The 18,310-nt window shown below is 40.1% G+C and overlaps 1 protein-coding gene across 2 annotated transcripts in view; it reads left to right on the top strand.

Annotated features, from left to right (window-relative positions):
• RCAN2 (regulator of calcineurin 2) overlaps positions 1 to 18,310 on the top strand; it is a 355,633-nt gene that overhangs the window by 183,685 nt on the left and 153,638 nt on the right. The window lies entirely within an intron of this gene.

Below are 18,310 nucleotides of genomic sequence, written 5' to 3' on the forward strand. Positions count from 1 at the left end.
CTTGTAGTCATCCTGTATATTGTTTTCCTAGTTGGGTTTGCTTCATTCTGCATGCATTCATGTAAGTCTTTGCATGCTTCTGAATTCTTCATATTCATCATTTCTTATGGCACAGTAATATTCTGTGACCTTTGTGTACCACAGCGTATTTAACCATCCCCTAATCGATGGCTATCAGATTTGTTTCCAGTTCTTTGCCACTAGAAAAGTGCTGCTATGAATATTTTAGCGTATATCCCATTGATTTCAAAGAAAATTCTAATTACGGAGGAAAGAATTGTTCAAGCTTGAGTGCTCACATAGGACTCATAATATTCAGTTCTTCTTTTAAATATTTTAAAAACTCTGTCAGGAATTACTTTCATCTCAATCCAAAGAAGTAGATCAAGCATAGACTTAAAGCCAAAATAGGCCTCCCTGATCATCTCGTGCAACCCCCTCCTTTTTCAGCTATGGAAACTGAAGCCCAGAAAGACTGAGTGGACTTACCTAAGGTCTCTCTCTACTCATAGTAAGGAGCAGAGCTGGGATTTGAACCGTGCTGTCTTTAATTTTTGCCATTCCCATTTTATTGGTAAGGAAATATATATATATATGTATATTTAGTCAGATCTGTAATTTCATCAATATGGGGAATTTCCAGTGTGGAACACACCTTTCCCGATTCAGAGCAGAAACTCATCTGTAACTGTAGATGTCTGTTTCATCAAACAATTGCTTGAGGACACTGGGAAGTTAATGGAATTCCCCATGGTCACACTGCTAGGAGGGGTCTCAAATCCAGGGCTTCCTAATTCCAGCTAGTCATCCAACCACCATGCCTTGTTGTCTGACAAGAAAACATTTGCACAGAAATAGAGAGATTTTATTCATTCAGAAAAATTTATTAAGAGGTAAGCAAGACTTTTGTCTCTAGTCTCAGAAATTGCAATCACTATAAGGTGCTACAGACAACATCTATTTAGCACCAGCTGTTTACTTCTTCTCTACCAATGTCAGTCCCCGCTCCCCCACCCCAACCTGTACTCCCTGCTTCTCAGTTTCCTTTTCTGTGTGTTTTCCTCAGCACTTAACATAGTGCCTGGCACATTTTGTTGTTGTTTAGTCATTTCAATTGTGTCTGACTCTTCATGACCCCTTGCGGGGTTTTCTTGGCAAAGATACTAGAGTGGTTTGCCATTTCCTTCTCCAGCTCATTTTACAGATGAGGAAACTGAGGCAAACAGGGTAAAGTGACTCGCCCAATATCACACAGCTAGTAAGTGTCTGAGGCTAGATTTGAACTCAGGTCTTTCTGACTCCAGGCTCAGAGGTCTGTCCACTGCACCACCTAGCTGTCCTGCCTGACACATAGTAGGTGATTTTTATTGACGGACTGACAGAAAACTGAGGTTCAGAGCAGGGAAATATTTTGCATAGCTAGGAAGGAATAGAGTTGGACATTGAACCTGGGTTTTCCAACTCAAAGTTTAGTGTTCTTACTCTCATGTCATTTAATCAATCAGTAGAGTACTGATATGGAAATATCATTTCTTATTTTATTATTTATGGAAGTAAGATTGTTTCTTATTGTATTCTTATTTCTGGATTTGCTGTGTAGTTTGGGAAATATTAGCGACTTCTTCTACAATTCAATTTTCCCAGCTACAAAACAGGATTACTTTGTCAATCAACATGCATTAGGTGAAGAGCAAACAGACAAAAAACATGCAGTCTCTGCTCTCATTTTTAAAAAAAAAATCATAAAATTTTATAAATAAAAGTTTTTTAAAAACCTTAGAGATCACCAAGTCCAATCCTTTCATATTAGCCATAACTCAAATGAGGTCAGAGAAGTTCATTGACCAAGAAATCTAGAACTAGGTGGAACCCCACAGGCCCCTTATTCCTCACATGAGGAAACTGAGGCCCAGTGACTTGAATAGGGTCACATAGGTGGCAGGTATCAGAGGCAGGTTTTGAACCCAAGTCCCTGACCCTACAGACAGTGTTCTTTCCAGTACACTTTAAGTTGTGACCTATCTAAGTCCACACAGCTAAATGATGGCAGAGTGATGGATACAACCCGGGCCTTCTGTCCTCTGCTATTTCAACTTGACTTTGCAAGTACCAGTCGGGCAGAGAATAAGGGTACTATAGAGAGATTCATTGAAAGCAAAATAAATGTTAGATAGAGGTTCCAAAAAGAGCTGGAAGGTAGGGAAGCCATCTCATATATACTGGCCATAAGGAGGAGCCCTGGAATTTAACTTGGCAGTGATCCTAGGGAATACCCAGATAAAATGTTAATTTACTGCTTCCACAAAATCCAACCAGATTTTTGAACTGTATGCTGCATACAACTGGAAAGTTGGTTATTGGAGCTGAAAATCATGGTCATTGGTTTTAAATCATTAGAAAGGCATTTTGCTGATCTCTTTTTCTGACTTTTCCTTAAATTTAGCTGTCTTCTTCATGACTTTCAGGGGTTAAAAAAATTCTGGCCATTATTTTCACTCATAACTGATATTATTATTAATATATCAGGAAAAAAAGAGAGGCTTTAGTTGTTTTGAATTTTTCACTTTGGTAATTGTCCCTTTGTAGGCAAGCTCAAATATTGGGTGCTAGAATTATCTTATCTCACATGAAAATTATATCCAGATTTTAGCCTCATTAGACAGGGTTCAATCATTGAACAATCCTCCAATGATGTAACTGTAATATTTTTGATACAATTATTTATTTTAGCTTCCTAGGAACTAGAATAGTTTAGATATACTTTTTTTTTTAGTTTAGACATACCTTAACTAAATTCCACATATATGTATTAAATACTTACTAGGTACAAGACATTGTCTTGGTAAGCATAAAACACGATTAGTCAGTCAATAAATATTTATTATTTTTATTTATGTATTTATTTTTCGTTAGGCAATTGAGGTTAAGTGACTTGCCCAGAGTCACACAGCTAGTGAATGTTATGTGTCTGAGACCAGATTTGAACTCTGGTCCTCCCATTTCCAGAGCCGGTGCTCTATCCACTACACTACCGAGCTGTCCCAATAAGTATTTATTAAAGGCATACTTGTATACCAGGCATTGTATTAATGGCTAAGGATATAAAGGAAGGCAAAAGATAGTCCCTGCCCATAAGAAGCTCACAGTCTAATGGGAGAGGTAGCAAACCCATGCAAACCTCTATATACTCTCTCTCTCCCACACATATATATGCATATACACACATACGTATATATGCTAGGAAATAATCAACAGAGAAAAAGCACTTGAATTAAAAGAGATTGGGAAAGGCTTCCTACAGAAGGTAGGATTCTATCTGGGATTTGAAGGAAACCAGAAAAGGCAGGAGAAGGAGATGAAGATTCTAGTCATTGTGGTCATGAGGGACAACCAGAGAAAATGCCTAGAGTCAAGAGATAAAATGTCTTATTTGAGGAATGGCAAGGAGGCCAGTGTCACTGGATAAGAGAGTATATTGTGGGGTGTATGGTATAAAAAGACTAGAAAAGTGGTGGTAGTGGTGGAGTGGTGGGGTGGTGAGGTGGTGGTTAGATTATCACGGACTTTGAATGGCAGACAGATCTTGTATTTTATCCTGCAGTTTATAAAGAGCCATTGGAGTTTATTAAGCAGAGGAGTGACATGGTCAGATATGTGCTTTAGGAAGATCATTTTGATGGCTTAATGGTGGAGGATGGACTAGAGTAAAGAAAGACTTTTGGAAGGCAGATCCACTAGCAGGCTATTACAATAATGTAGGTGTGAAGAGATGAGGGCCTGTACCAGGCTGGTGGCAGTATTAGAGGGGAAAAGGGAATATAATTGAGAGATATTACAAAGAAAAAATTGACAGACCTTAGCAACAATTTGGAAATGGAGGGTGAGTGATAATTAGAAGTTGAGGATAACATGTTGGTTGCAAACCTAGGGTATCGGGAGGATGATGGTGCCCTGAATAGTAATAGGGAAGGTAGAAAAAAAGAGAGTTTAGAGGAAGAGATAATGAGTTCTGTTTTGGATATATTGAGTTGAAAATGTGTACTGAACATAAAGTTCTCTACTAAGCCCAGCATCTACCTGGATTCAATTCCATCTCACCAAAAGTTACTTGGAGCAGAAACCTACAAAGTGAAGCATGAATTGTTTAGCATGGTAGAAGACTGAGTTACTTTCAGTTCTAGCTCCCACTAGGAAAAAGCACCATCAGAAGGGAAGGAGTAAAAAAATGAGCAATAGGAAAAAATAAGGGTAGAGATGACTAAAATTACCAAAAATCTCAGGTAAAAGAAAATTCAAAGACTTTGAACATAAGCAGATAAATCAGAGAAAGCATGAATAACAGAAGAAAATGTGGCCTCCAGATCTAGTAAATAAGTTCTGACATCTGTGAATAAATATTGCAAAATAAAGGAAAATGATCCAATACTTGATGAAACAGTGGAATATGAGGAGAACATGGAATGACACATACTGTTCCTCTGTGGTTTAAAAAAGAATGAGAATAATGAGAGCAGAATTTATGATCTGCATAGCAAAATGATTGGCAAGTAAAAAAAAACCAACAACAAAAGCCTTGAATCTGTAATGGCAAGGTTCAATCATTGACTAAGAAACAAAAATAAGACAAAGAAATAATTGATTGAGAATACAAATACACAGAACTGAAGAGCAACTTAGAAGAAGAGAAGCAAGAAAATAATAACATTAAAAGAAAATATGTTCTTTGTCCAATTAAAACACATTGATTTTGAAGACAACACATAGAAGTTGCAGAGACAACCTAAGGATTGGAGGTCTTCCAAAAGTACACAATCAGTCAAAAAGCCTGAACTCCACAATGCAAGAAATAATATAAGAAAACTGCCCAACTCTTCTGAACACAGAAAATGAAATGTCAGTTGAAATAATTCATAGATTGCCTCCAAGAAAAAAAAAAGATATATAGTAGTTAAATTTAGCAATTCAATTCTGAAACAACTTCTGAAAGCAATCAAGATAAAGACCTTCAAATGCAAGTGAAAGGAAATTCAAATAACACAAGACTATTCTGTACACACCAGAAAATACAAAAGGGAATGGAATAATGTATTCTGAAGAGCTAGGAAGCTCAAGATGCAGTCCATGGTGACATAATCTACAAATCTAAGCTTAATCACAAATGAAAAAAAGAAAAAGATGGACATTTAATAATACAGAGGTGTTTGAAATATTCTTAGAAAGCAAACAGAAATGAAGCGGGTTTTTTTGCTTCTCATATACCCCAGACAACAGAAATGCAGGAAGAAGGAGTGAATGCAACAACCAAGGACAGCAGCAGTAACAGAGTGACAGCACAGGCACTAATAAGAGACTTTTTTTCTAAATGTACACAAAAGTTCAGAGAAGAAGGTAGAAGTCAGGTAGAGGTAACAATAAAGAGGCAGGCCTAGGACATTAGGGTCAGAACCTGGAGATACCCTGCCTAAAGGTGAATCTATGGTTTTTGTGAGACTATTCTACAAAATGTGTGTGTGTGTGTGTGTGTGTGTGTGTGTGTGTGTGTGTGTCTGTGTGAAAGGGCAGGAGTACAGGGCAATAGAAGGGAGTGTGTGATATGCCTGGGTCAAATCAAGGAGAAGTGCCTGCAAGGGGAGTGAGTGAGGAGGAGGGGGAAGGACTCAAAAAGAGGGAAAAGGAGGGAGACTTTGCCTTGGTGATGGGAGAGATTTCTACTAATGAATGCTTTTGTGGATGAAGAGAAATGGCCTAACAAGGAAGATGGGAACCTTGTGTGGGTATGGTCTGGGGGATTTGGTGCTTGAAAAGACCACTTGTCTTATGTTTGGAAAGGAGAATTGGAATTCCTAGGGGCAACTGGTACCTGGTGGAGTAGGAAGTCATGGAACCACGGGAGAGATTTTAGGACAAATGGGGAAAGAAGGTAACTACGGGAAATAGGTAGATAGATAGATAGATAGATAGATAGATAGATAGATAGATAGATAGATAGATAGACAGACAGACAGGTAGATAGATAGATAGATAGATAGACAGACAGACAGACAGACAGACAGACAGACAGATAAGATCAGACTGCATAATCAAGGATATGTTGGAGTGTGTGTACTGCCATGGGGCAGGGTTCTCTCTATAACCTGCAGGAATCAGCATGGTTCTGGAGGTGAGGCACAATGAAGAAAAAAGGAATCCTCAAGGCCAAGTCTACAAGGCAGGGGCAGAAACTGCCTAAGGGGGAGAGCCCAGAGTGGATACCATGACAGTTTTAATTCTATGAGGAATACAGTAAATAGAGAGAGACTAGATAATTACATAGGAGTCATGAACTAGAGAACAAGGGTCTAGACTAGACAGAAAGAGTATATGGATAATGAAGAGAGTGAGAGAAATCCTCTCTGGAGAAAGGCATGAAAAAGAGATTTTAAAAAGAATAATGGATGTGGAATCACAAACAGGATTGGAGTCCCTACTCTATTTGACCTTGGACAAGTCAATTAACCTCTTCGAGCCTCATCTTCCTCACCTATAAAATGAGGACAGTAATCTCCAGTCTTCTAGAGTTGTATGTATCAATGAGAATAATGTATATAAAGAACCACATAGATATGAGCTGTTAATTGTACCTATCTTGGTACTACCATTAGGATGAAACTCTTTTCTTAAAGTGGTAGACAACTTCAACTGCTTAGGTGTGCTCCTTTTAGGTTCAGACCCTAAAGTGAGTCATATGGTATTTTGCCCTTCCCTTTCCAGTATTTTTATATTGGTGAAATCTATGGCCAGGGAAAATCAAGGACAGCTTCAGCCTGCAGGTTGCACATTTGTAGCACTCAGCCATAGAATTACAGAATAATCATATTACTTCTTATGTATAACTACCATAGAGTCCATATAATTAAAAATTTTGCTAATTTTTGGCACTAGATTTAAAAAAAAATGTTGAAAAGGCATGACCTTTCCAAGAAAACCTTTCTATTATCTGTTTTCCCTGTTTTTTTCCCTGTTTTTCTTTCTCCATTCTTGAGCCATTTTCTTCATGCTTCTGTGTTTTTGCAAGTGCCCAGGGTATATGCTAAATACACCTTTGCTGATTAAGCCTGCAATAAGTGTGAATGAATGGGCAAGCTCATTTGTAGATCACCCTGCCCTGGCTTCTGGCTCTGTCACCTAATGGAGTACCTTGGAAGAGCTTGCTCCTAGCCGTACTTGGAAGCAGTGTCACATAGTGGGATTGAGAGCTGGCCTCGGAATCAGGAAGACATGGCAACAGATCTGGTCTCTGACACATATGTGACACGCTTGTGACTCTGGGCAAGTCACTTAGTCATAGAGAAGTGCGTTAAGTAGACGTGTTTTCATCTAGGAGTTCCCCAAACCAGTGAAGTTACAGATCCAATCCTTTTCTCTTTAATGAAACACATGACAACAGAAAGTAAGCTTTTTAAGAGCAGGGATGCTCTGGGTGTTCATCTCTGCATTGCTAGTACTGAACATAGCAGTGGTACATAGTGATTGCTTAGTAAAGGTTTCTTGAATTAAGTACATATTTCTAACTCAGGTGTAAGGTTTAGTTGTAGGAGAAGGAAAGTTGAGGCCAATTTTCACCTTTTGAGACAAATGGGGAAAGAAGGTAACCAGAGGGAACATATATACACACATACAGTCATATACATAATACACACATGTGTACATATGTGTATTCACATACACATACCTATATCCAGGTACGTATACATATATGTGCATATATACACATATCCATGTCAATAGATACATATACATACATATATGTGTGTATCTATGTATCTATTTATCTGTCTATCTATCTATGCAGCTATGTGGCACAGTGGATACAGTGCCAGCCTGGAGTCAGGAAGACCTAAGTTCAAACCTGACCTCAGACACTTCCTAGCTTTGTGATCCTGGGCAAGTCAACTTCACCCTGTTTGCCTTAGTTTCTTCATCTGTAAAATGACCTGGAGAAGGAAATGGCAAACTATTCCAGTATCTTTGCCAAGAAAACCCCAAACAGGGTCACAAAGAGTTGGACTGAAATGACTGAACAAAAATAAAAAAGAAAATTTTTTTTCAGCTCTGTGAATATCCATAAGCACCTACTATATGCTGGATACCATGCTAGGTGCGGAGAAACAATGATGAAAATGACACAGCTGCTGCCTTTAGGGAACATACGGTTTCCTAGAGAGGATAATATATGTACAATAATAATAACAATATTAATAATAATAACTACAATGTATATAGCACCTTAAAGTTTACAAAGTAGTTTATATATGTTAACTCATACATATATATATATATGTTAACTCATATATATATATATATATATACATACACATATATAAATATACTTTTATACATATGGAACTGAGCCAAATTTATAAAAAATAAGAGCCATTCCCCAATTTATATATTGTCAAAGGTTATGAATAGGGAGTTTTCAGAAGAAATCAAAACTACCAATAGTCATATTTAAAAAATTAAAACAACAGAGGTACCACCTCACAGCTATCAGATTGGCTAACATGAATGAAAAGGAAAATGACAGATGCTGGAGGAGATGCAGGGAAAAATGAACCATTGGTGGAGTTGTGAACTGCTTCTCCCACTCTGGAGAACAATTTGAAGCTACAGCCAAAGGGCTATAAAACTTTGACCAGGTCTCTGTCTCAGAGAGATCAAAGGAAAAGGAAAAGGACTCATAATCAACTTAAAATCCATTACAAATTCCAGTTGTCCTCTCCATTTGGAGATAGCTCTTATCAGGGAGAGCAAGGCAAATGGTCATGACGGAAACTTCCCACGTGAGGTGAAGTCTCAGGTCAGCTATGCTTGGAAAGGGGGGCAATAAAGGAATCATGTACCTCTTTCCCAAGTTGATATCAGCCTAGTAATCACCTATTCTTTGGGTCCAGCTGTTGTGACAGGTTTGGGTTTCAATCAACCAATTATTCAGTAAGCCTCTTTTAAGCACCTACTATGTGCTGGGCATGGCACTAGGATTTGTTGTTGTTCAGTCATTCGGGTATGTCCAACTCTTCATGACCCTGTGGACCATAGCACACCAGGCCCTTCTATCTCCTCCATTTCTCAAAGTTAGGCCAAGTTCATGTGCGTTGTTTCCATGACATTAACTATCTCATCCTCTGCCATCCCCTTTTCCTTTTGCCTTCAATCTTTCCCAACATCAACGTCTTTTCAAATAATTCCTCTCTTCTCATTATGTGGCCGAACTATTTTAAGCTTTAGCATTTGACCTTCTAGTTAATAGCCTGAATTGATTTCTTTCAGTATTGACTGATTTGATCTCCTTGCTATCCAGGGGACTCTCAAAAGTCTTTTCTAGCACCACAATTTGAAAGTGATGCTCAGCTTTCCTTATAGTCCAACTTTCACAGCCATACATTGCTGCTGGAAAAACCACAGCTTTGCCTCTGTGGACCTTTGTTGGCAAGGCGATGTCTCTGCTTTTAGGTACGCTGTCCAGATTTGCCATCGCTTTCCTTTCAAGGAGCACTAGGGTACAAAGACAGAAACTGAAAAAAGTCCTATTCTCAACCTGTTTACATTCTATGGAGGGGAGAGGGAAGGGAGAGAAGACAACAGGTGCTCATATTAGCATATAAAGAATACAGACAAAGTAAATACCAAATTGTTAAATCCAAGATAGTTTGGGAGAGAGGGCATCAGCAATGGGAGGTGATGAGGAAAGGCTTTACGTAGAAGGTGGCGATCAAAGTTGTCATTTGATTCTCCCAATGAGGAAACCAAGGAAGATGAAGGTTGAGTGACTTGACCAGGGTATCTTACCTGGTAAGTGTCTGATGCTGGATTTGGACTCAGGTCTTTCTTACTCCAAGTCCCACGCTCTTTACCATCTAGCTGCCCACATTTAGGTCCCTGGTCATCTGCATCTAAATCTTGTCTTTGGCTTAAGGAACCTCCAGTGGTTGCGTTGATTCCATAAACCATTACAATTAGGTAAATGTGACTAGGTATTATCAATTCTTTAGACATAGCACAGTCCAGCAAAAGTGCTGGACCAGAATCTGACACAGTGACTGGGACACTTGTGTGTGTGTGCACATGCATGTGTGAATGAATTGTGTGATATAGATGTGTGAGTGTATTATATATTTGTGTATATGCCCATGTTTGTGAGCACACACAATATGTGTATGCGTGTGTGTGTTGTGTGTGTTGTATGTGTGTATGTGTTTTGGTGGGGAGAAGGGGATGGGATCTATAACCAAACCTGTGATTTCCTGGATATAAGTAAGTGCTGATGAGGAATCAGGTTTTCCTGATCCAAACGCCAATCAATTCTCTATTCACTATCGAAAGACATTCAAAGCTCAACTATGGGCCAAATTAGAATTCTTTCTTTTTCCTAGTGGGGAAAAGATTGCCCATCAGACACAAGTCCAGAGAACAGCCTGGCATCTTCCCCTTGTGTTAGGCTTATAGATGTAGAGTTAGAAGGGACCTTAGAGGTCACTGAATCTAACCCTTTCATTTTCCAGGCCCAGAGACATCAAGTCACTTGCATAGAGTCACATTAGATGTGTCAAAGACAGAATCTGAGCCTAGGTCCTCCTGACTCCACGTGCCCTGCCTCTCAAATTCCTCCCTCCTGGCTTAGGGAAAAAGCTGAAGATCCCTCCTGTCTGTGTTTGGATGTAAACAAAAAGTCTGAAGGACACACGCTGGCTTTCACAGAAGCCCGCTGGCACAATCTGTTTAATGGGGTCTTTCTCTGGCACTGTGGGGTAAGCTCTTTGACCAAACAGGGGCTCATGGGGCTTGGCCCAGGGGATGAAGGAGGCCACAACAAACTTTCTGCTAAGCTGAGATGCTCCAGCAGAATTAGCTCAGTGTCCGACAGAGTGCTTACCAGGGGTTTTCTCCCTAATTCTAACTCAGCTTCAATGATGAAAACAGATTTATTTCTGTCTCATTCCTTCCGACCCATCATTCCCATGGCTCCCTGTCTGTGTCTGTAATCCTGAACTGTCTGGCTGGCTAATCCCCTATTGTCGTGGTTTGGTGCTGGTGGGATTGGTTCTGAAAAGTATTTCAGCATCATAGCAATTGCAGAGAACCCGCAAGGGACTGTCAGCTAATTGAATATGGGGCAAACTAGCTGGGAGATTATGTCTTTCCAGAGGGTGAGCCACAAAAAAAGGTCTCTCTCCTCAGACTTGGAAAGGATCGAGGACAAGGAAAAGGATCAGTGTGATGCAGTGTAAGAGCTTTGATTCTAGCTAGACACAAGGGTCCCAAATTCAAATTCTGACTGGGCTGCTTACGAGTCACTTCGGCTCTCTGGGTTTCCTTGTCAGTAAAATGAAAAGGATAAACTAGATGACCCTTAAGGTCTAGATCTGTAACGCTACAATCTTGAAATCATGAAGTGACCTTTGTGACCTTGGGCAAGTCATGTCATTTTCCTGGGCCTCAGTTTCCTCCTCTGAATAGGGGATTGGACGAGATCACCTATAAACTCCCCACCAGCTCTAAATCTACAGCCCTGTGATTCTGAGACCCTGGGAGGCTTCGGGTAAGTCAGTTCACCTTCTCAGGCTTAGTTTCTTCATCTGTGTAGTGCATGGCCCTTACTAGCTTTAAACCTATAACCCTTTGATCTAACTTGGGAAAGTCACGTTATTTCATGGACTTCGATTTCAGAATCTGTAAAATGAAGCAGTTGGATGAGGAAAACTCCAAGGTCCCCTCTAAATCTGTGATCCTAAGGAATGATGCTGGACTCCTCAGGAGCCCACTGTCTAAGATTAACTGAAAAATTTTGTGTGTGTGTGTGTGTGTGTGTGTGTGTGTGTGTGTGTGTGTGTGTGTGTGTGTGTGTGTGTGTGTGAATCAGCAGAAGCAGGTGCTCTGTGGTGAAGAGATAATATATTAACAGGTGCTGAGTTGGCCTGGGCTCCCTGCAGCTGTAAAGAGAGCTGGCTGTCAGCAAATTTGGGAAGGAGACAGTGTATGTCTTTGGTACCTTTCCACCACTCCTTCTGCCTCCTGTAAGGTACCTTCTGTCTCTAAACCTATGATCCTATAATCCTCTTACATAAGAGTGTGCTGATATAATGTTTAACAACCAGCTTTCACTTAACATACTCTTAAACTTAATCTGCATTATTAATATTTTCTTCATCCCTTTCTTAAGTCTCAACAATCTACGAAACAGTAAATCAATTTGTAGCATTTGCCCAGCGTCCAAGGTGTAAACATTGTTGAGTCATTTTGGACTCTTTGTAACCCCATTTGGTGTTTTCTTGGCAAAGATCTTGGAGTGGTTTTCCATTTCTTTCTCCAGTGGATCCATTTTGTCAGGCAGTCAGAGATTAAATGACTTACCCAAGATCACATAGCTAGGGAGTAGCTGAGGCTGGATTTGAACTCAGATCTTCCTAACTCTAGGCCTGGTACACCATCCATTGAGCTACCACCTGCCTCATCTGTGATCTTAGCTACCCACTAAATCTGAGAGGCCTAGACTTCGCCTGGCTAGGATTTTTTTTTTTTTTGGCTAGGCAATGGGGTAAAGTGACTGGCCCAGGATCACACAGCTAGTAAGTGTTATGTGTCTGAGGCCAAATTTGAACTCAGGTCCTCCTGAATCCAGGGCTAGTGCTCTATCCACTGCACCACCTAACTTCCCCCTGGCTAGGATTTTTTTATGCCCTTATACAGGGGCATATTAGAAGCATCTCATATCAGCTTGGGAGAGCTGATTGTTAAATGTTCAGTGTGAGCATTTACACCTTGGAAACTGGGAAAAGCTACAAATTAGGGCTTGACTTATTGTTTTGCTTATTGTCTACAATTAAGTAAGTGATGGATAAAATATTCACAATACAGATTAAGCTTAAAAGTGGGTTGTGGGTACTTTTTTTCTTTTTTAGGAGAGCTGGTTGTTAAATATTTACTAGTACACTCCTGCCTTTAGATGACCAGGAAACTGTATCTAGGAAGCTGGGTCAATCAAGTCCTGGGGCAAATTTTGACTTCTTTTAGGTAATTATATGGTATGTGGAAGGAAAAGAGCTTCATCAGGGAAAAGCTGCTCCCATCCTACCCAACATTTAATCCAACTCTATCATTTTACACGTAAGGTAAATTGCACCTCATAGAGATTATGTCTAAGAGGTTAAGACCATGTCCTGAGTTAGCAGCGCAACTAGAATCCAAGGCCCTTGAGTCCTAAACTAGTGATAAGTCCATTACACTAAAACTCCCTCAGTCAGTCAATTAATATTTATTAAGCATATTAAGTATGCCAGGCTTTGTGCTAAGCCAGAGATAGAGAACCTGCAGCCTCAACACCACATGTGACCTTCTAGGTCCTCAGGTGCAGCCTTTTGACTGAGTCCAAGTCTTACAGAGCAAATCCTTCTATTCAGGAGATTTGTTCTGTGAAGTTTGAGTTTGGTCAAAGGGCCGCACTTGAGGACCTAGAGGGCCACATGTGGCCTTGAGGCCGCAGGTTCTCTACCCCTGTGCTAAGCCCTGAGGTTACAAAGAAGGGCGGGGAAACAGTCCCTATTCTCAAGGAGCTCAAAATCTAAGTGGGGAGACGGCATGACAACAACTATGTACAAACATGGTATAGATAGAATAATTTAGGGCTGGTCTCAGAGGGAAGGCACTACAGTTAAGGGGGAATGATTGTTCCTTGGGCAGATGTGGTAGGTTAATTCATGCTAAGGGGCTAATAACTGATAATGGGTGAGGAAGTAGTTTGATCCCTGAAGGATTCCTGTACAAGTATGGGAAAGGAAGAAAAAAAATCTATACTGCTTTTGTGGGTTGTTTGTGGTTATTTATTTTTGGTTATTAATCTGACCTATAGATTAGGCATTCTTAGTGCAGAACCACACCTGTTCTACAGTTTACAGCCTTAGACAATTGCCTGGGAGTACTGGTGACTTGCTCAGTGTCACACAGCCAGTTTATGCAGGGAGCAGGATTTGAACTCAGTTCTTCCTGACTCAGAGCCCAGCTCTTTGGCTTCTACAATTTCATGCTGCCTCTGAATCATGCCTTTAAAAAACCAGGTAATGGCAATGGAAAATAATGTTACCAATTAATCAGCAAAGATATAGTTGGTGCTGCTTTTGAGACTGGAAGGCCTATGGCCCCTTGATGCCCAGTGGCCAGAGAGAGACTTAGCAAGGCATTATCTAGACAAATAATGCCAAGACTAGAGTCTACCATAAACAGCTGGTCTTGACCAGCATTATGCATAAACAGAAGAAATGAGTGCCTGCTTGGTGTAAATCCAGAGGCCCTGGAAAGGTGTTTCCTTCACCCCCAATATTTCCCCATTTTCCCTGTTGATGCCTAAAAGTCCAGTATTAAAGTTGGATTGCCTTTGACTTCTGATAAAAATAACTTCCAGAGTTAACACTAAGCCTTTCCAGTCATTTATACCTTAATATGAAAGAATTTATGAGTCTCCTCTCTCCAATCCATCTTCTCTCCAAACAGCTGCTAAAATAATCTTCCTAAAGGACAGATTTGACTACACAACTCCCTTACTTGTCAACCTTCAGGGGCTCCCTATTGCTTAGAATAAAATACAGACTCCTCATCTTGGCAGAAGAGCCCTTAGCAACTGGGCTCTGATTTAATCTTTGCATTATTACACATTATTCTCCTTCAGCCATTCTATGCTCCTGTTGAACCGACCTACATGCTGTGCACTCCATGCCTTTCCTTCCACATCCCTGGAATGTTCACTCCCATCACTTCTGCATCTTAGAATCCCTAGCTGGCTACTCTCTGTGGGAAGCCTTTTCTAATCCTCCTAGTCCTCAGTGCTCACTCCTCAAATTGTCAGGCATATATAGTATTTACCTATTTACATGTTGTATTACTCACAATCATACAATTTTTTACAAGTTAAATATTGCGACTTCCTGATATTAGCATTAGAAACTTAAAGCTCAGAACTGCACTAAGATTTTGGGAGACCCTGTATATTTTTATATTCAAATGAGTTCTCTCCCCAGCTAGACTCAAACTATGCCTTTTCAGTCAACCAATCAACAAGCATTTTTAAAAGCCCCTACTACATGCCAGACAGTGTCAGATGCTGGTGATACAAAGACAAAAATGAACAGACCTCAGGACCTTTAGATTCTAAAGGAGGAGAAAAGCACGTACAAAGTCAATAGAAGGTTTTTTGGCTGGGAGGGAGGCGTTGAAGTTGGAAGTGAGGACAGCATTAGTAACTGGGGGAATTAGGAAACAGTCTCATGTAAAGGTGGATTTTTAAGCTGAGCTTTGGAGAAAATTGGAGATCCTAAGAGGTAGCGGTGAAGAGGGAGTACATTCTGGACTGAAGAGACAGACTTTTCAAAAGTGTGGAGGTGAGAAATAAGGTGTTTTGTGTAAGACACAGCAAGAAGGCCAGTAAGTCTGGAAAGGTAGCTAGGTTGAAGCGAAGCTATGAAGGGCTTTGAATGTGATCCAGAAGAGTTTGTATTTGTTCCTAACCATCAGAGGGAGTTTATTCGGAGTAAGGGGAGAGGAGGTTGTCAGAAAATTTCAGTAAAATCAGTTTGATAACTGTGTGGAGAATGCATTGGAGAAGGAGAGACAAGGCAGGGAAACCATTTAGGAGGTTGTTGTAGTAGTCCAGATAGAGGGGGATGAAAGCCTTAAAAAGGGGAGATGGCTGTGTGTGGAGATAACGGAATGAAACAAGAGATGTCACTTCTGTTTCCCTCATAAGCCTGTCACAACACCCTACTCCATGAAATGCTCGAAATACATTTGTTGTTTGCCTGGTGGATTAAATTTGATGCATGTGATTCCTTGAAGGATGGGAACATTGAATGTTCAAGTGTTACTCAAAAAACAAGAATGACAACAAAAATATATCTAGAAATATCACAATTATCTTTTGCAGGTAAAATTGGAGCCCTTTGTCGTGACGTTTGAACAAAGGATTATGGAAATGTCCGTGTTCTCCATGTTTGCTCTTCTTCCTCTTTACTGCCTCTTCCCCCAAGGAAGAGGAGGGTATCCCAGAAGCACTGATCTAGAACTGGTAGAAACCCGAGTGGTCCTTTAGTCTAGTCTCTTTATTTTAGAGATGAGGAAATCAGGGCCCAGAAAGATTAAATGTCTTGCCCAAGTAACACCGGTCAGAACCAGATCCTAAATTTAAACCTGGATCCTTATACTTTATACAGGTCCAACACTTTATCCAGTTAGGCAGCTAGAGGGCCAGGTGGATAGAGTATTCAACCTGGGTTTGAATCATGTCTCACTCATCTTATTTATCATTTCTGGGCAGCTAGGTAGTGCAGTGGATAGAGCAGCAGGCCTAGTGTCAGGAAGATCTGAGTTCAGATATGACCTGAGACTCTTACTAGCTGTGTGACCCTGGGCAAGTTACTTAACCTCTGTTTGCCTCAGTTTCCTCAACTGAAAATGGAGATAATAAAACACATATCAGGTTTCTTTCAATATTTTGTGAGGATATTTTCCAAAATTGTTTTAAATTTTTAAAAATATATAATAATAATTTAATTTTTTAACTTAAAAAATTGTTTAGTACAGTGCCTAGCACATAATAAGCACTATGTAAATGCTTATCTGCATTCCTTCCTTGTCACTGAATCTCTCTCAGCATCCATTTCTTCATTTGTAAAATGAGGGTAATAATATCACCTACCTCACAGGCAAGGTTATAGTGACAGTCAAATGACTAACACACACACACACACACATCTTTAATGTTTGGATAGTGATATATATATATATATGTATATATCTATCATATATATAATAGTGATAGATAAATATCAATTACTATTTAAACCTTACAGTTATATATATGTAAAGTGACATCTATCTATCTATCTGTCTATTTATGTATCTATGTTCAAACCTTAAAGTGATATATAAATGCTAGCTTTTATCCACTGAGCCACACTTCCTCTATAATCCTTTCATGAGTTCTAGTGATCAAATGATAAGTCCTATTGTGTTTCAGTCATTTCTGACTCTTTGTGACCCTATTTTGGGGTTTTCTTGGTAAAGATACTGGCGTGGCTTGCTATTTCCTTCTCCAGCTCATTTTACAGATGAGGAAACTGAGGCAAACAGGGTTAAATGCCTTGCCCAGAGTGACTGTGTCTGAGGCCAAATGTGAACTCTGGTCTCCCTCATTCGAGGCCCAGTCCTCTATCTACTGGACTATCCAGCTGCCTCAAAATGATAAATATTAGTTTGCAGTTATTAGCCTATTTTCTCCCCAAGCCAATGGGATAGGAACCACTACAGGTAAAAAGCTATTAGAGTATTAAAGGATTAGAGGCTATGTGGTATTATAGAAAGAGCACTAGACTAGGAAACAGGTCACCTGGGTTCTAGTCCTATTTTGAGCTCTTTGTGTAACCTTGGAGAAGTCATTTCACTTTTCGGTATTTATTTACTTTTATGTAAAATTAGGAGGGTGTTAACCTAGAGGATGATTTCCAATGTCTCCTCTAGTTAGAAAATGCCCTAATATTTGATGAATACTAACGGAATTTTCATAGTTAATGTCTAAATGAAAGCCAGTTCTCAATGTTTCCTCTGCCCACCCCTACTGGTCGGTGTTATCTCTCTCCAGAGCCAAGGGCAGAGGAAGGGATGCATGTGGCTAAAGCAAAAGACAGACCCAGGTCCCTTATACTGACCTATGTCAGTGTGTTGCTCCCATTGTATGTGCCCTTCCCCCTCACTAAGAGAAATAGATGCATGTTTTGTTTGTAACCTCCTGCACACGGGCCCATTTTTGGTTACAGTGACCTTGGTGATTGCTTGAATGTCTGAACATGGAAGAGAGCTTTTAAAGTCCCCAGCTTGCCCTGACGCTCCTCTGAGACCATTTAACCAACCTGTAATTATCTCCTTCTCTTACCCTACCTAAGTGACTGATGGCCAGTCATGTGCAGCCCCTTTAAGGATGGAGTTCCATTCTTCTTATACTCTGCGTGCATTCGGATGCACAGGACGTGTGCGCTCGGCTGATGGGCATCAGACAATTAACATAAGCCCAGAGATTTTCAAAATGCCTCAACTTCATGCTAGTATTGCAGTGGGGGGGGGGGGAATCTGCAAACCTTCATTCACCATGCTTAACTGCAGAATTATTTCCCCCAACAGAGCAAAACCTCTGATGTCAATCCCCCTCCCCCTTTTTTTTGCAAACAGAAGCACTCGGCAGAAACAACAGCTATGACTCAGTTCCCAGTGAACGTTGCCCGAATTGATTTAG

The sequence above is a fragment of the Phascolarctos cinereus genome, unplaced genomic scaffold, assembly GCF_003287225.1.
Source record: "Phascolarctos cinereus isolate Bilbo 61053 unplaced genomic scaffold, phaCin_HiC Scaffold_5;HRSCAF=322, whole genome shotgun sequence".
Taxonomy (NCBI): Eukaryota; Metazoa; Chordata; class Mammalia; order Diprotodontia; family Phascolarctidae; genus Phascolarctos; species Phascolarctos cinereus.